The sequence below is a fragment of the Engraulis encrasicolus genome, chromosome 18, assembly GCF_034702125.1.
Source record: "Engraulis encrasicolus isolate BLACKSEA-1 chromosome 18, IST_EnEncr_1.0, whole genome shotgun sequence".
In the NCBI taxonomy this organism is placed as follows: domain Eukaryota; kingdom Metazoa; phylum Chordata; class Actinopteri; order Clupeiformes; family Engraulidae; genus Engraulis; species Engraulis encrasicolus.
In genome coordinates, this window is record NC_085874.1 from 5735173 (window position 1) to 5737332 (window position 2160).

A 2160-nucleotide genomic window follows, 5' to 3' on the forward strand; every position below is an offset into this window, starting at 1 on the left:
CCCCAAATATGCCATCTAGTGGCGCAGAATACAATAAGGTTTTGTACATAATTAAATCTGCGCCAGTGTAGAGTATCCAGCACAATAATTTTAACATTAGGTAATTTTGGCATATTCGGCAACGCTTATTTTTCTTTTCTTTTATCTCAAAGGCGAGAGAGCAGCCTGCGAGTCCTCAGTAGAACATGTTTTCTACGCAGGATCTGATATCACCACTGTCAATGGATATCACCAAGGATGAACGTTTTAGCCGGCCAATCAGAAGTCAGCAGCAAGAGAAGAGCCCGCCTACTCATGAAGTCGTACACCTGAAGGAAGGTCCAGCGAGTGGGGTTGGTATCAGTGTGGTAAGTTTATTCTCAAGTTTGGGCTTTATATGACAGTAGGCGTTTCATTTCAAACCATCTACGAGTGCAGATATGTCTTATGAGCAGAAAAGACTCGTGTTATTACGGTGCCAATGTATTTTCTTTCGTAATAATACGCTAGTTAATAGTTAGCTACCATAATAGCTTATCTAGTTAGCATAACTACCCAGTACAATGAACAGCTAATAATGATGTGACCTGTACGTGTGCATTTATTGTTTTGGCAAATATTGTTAATCACCGTCGTCACATTTCGTCTTGACATCTGGTGAAGAGGGCAAACAAGTATTGGGCTGAGTGCAAGCAGCTACATTTAGAACAAGACGAGGGAAAACTCACTGTAACACTATGCTAGGTCCGACAAGGTTTTCATATCGAGTAGACATATGTAAATAAGGCGTGTGTTGGTTTAATGTAGCGATTGTTTTAGGATGGGGCTCCGTTTAAGTCATTTAATCTGCACGCACATAACCGTGTTGCCCTGGCTGGTCGTAATGGTTCAAAGCGCTTACGTGCAACTTTGAAGTTGCAATTCATCCTCCTGTCACTTTCGAGCAGCTACCGGTAAAATTTGCTGAACCCTCGCTCTCGTACCCGAAACAGCATCATCACCAGTGTTGGGCAGTAATGCATTACAAAAGTAATTAATTGCCTCTACTGTAATGCATTACAGGGCAAAAATATGTAATATTAACTTAGTTACAATGCTTACAAGTTACATTTCAGTGTGGTGGGTCAGAAATAAGCTACTGTATTCCTGAACCTGGTAGTTTTAGTTTGCATGCTGCCAAAACACCTCTTGGGTGGGAGGTAAAAGTCATGACTCATGCAAAAGTAGTGTAATGCCTTATATTTTAAATATAGTAATGATTTAGTGTAAGGGATTATTTTGAAAAGACAGTAACATAACATGTAAGCTTAATCAGTAGTAACTTGCCCAACACTGATCATCACCCATACGACATGCATTTCATTTTATTATAACCAGGGTGCGATTTGTAGTCAGGGATTGTCCCCCCTTGTGGTCTTGATATCGCCACTTTTTCTGCATGATTTTATCACAGTTCAATGTAATTCCATTGATATTGCTTACAATCTGAAACATATCCCCCCTTCTGGTTTTCCAGATCACAAATCGCACCCTGATTATAACCATTGCATTACTCTGGTTATACAGTAGCCCACTACTTTTCATTACATGTAATGATGTAGAGATCTAGAGCTAATATAATGCTTCTCCCAGTAGGCCTAGTGGATCCACACCGTGACCTAAGTGCACTGGACCCTGTTGATATGCAGCCACCTCAGCTTCATGAAGAAACGGCAAGATGTGAGTTAACAGAGCATATGCTATACCTTCTAAGTGTGAGATTACACTAGTAATAAGTTTACTCTTGTAGCCTATGTGCCTACCCATGTTTCATGTTCAAGCCATATGTGGACCAATTGTTAGATATTTAAAATGATCATTGTGGACTAAATAAATTATACAAATGGCCAAGGTTTGACATCCCCGCTCCATGAGAAAGGCCTATACTTTGCACAACCTGGAGTGAATGCCTACTGTGTCTTTTGTTTCCTGCTAATACTGTATCATTGTAATAAACACAACATTCTTTTGCTACTTTACCTGTCATTTCAGTCAGATGACTACACCGTTTCAGATCTACTCATCTCGCTCACCTGTCCACCTGGATGAAGGATCACACTCTGCAGCTGAACATGTCCAAAACCAAGCTCCCAATCAAATTGTTCTAGGTTAATCTCTAACAACAACCTTTTTCTTCCTGCA

General features: G+C 40.3%; 1 long non-coding RNA gene across 3 annotated transcripts; it reads left to right on the forward strand.

Moving 5' to 3' along the window:
• Positions 1 to 224: 224 nt before the first annotated feature.
• On the forward strand, positions 225 to 2160 carry LOC134468370 (uncharacterized). 3 transcript variants are annotated; one of them, XR_010038780.1, is made up of 3 exons: positions 225 to 347; positions 1612 to 1698; positions 2011 to 2160. It is a non-coding gene; the product is annotated as an uncharacterized LOC134468370 (long non-coding RNA). The 3 variants fall into 3 exon arrangements; XR_010038781.1 differs by having other exon boundaries at positions 1615 to 1698; XR_010038779.1 differs by lacking the exon at positions 225 to 347 and having other exon boundaries at positions 1483 to 1698.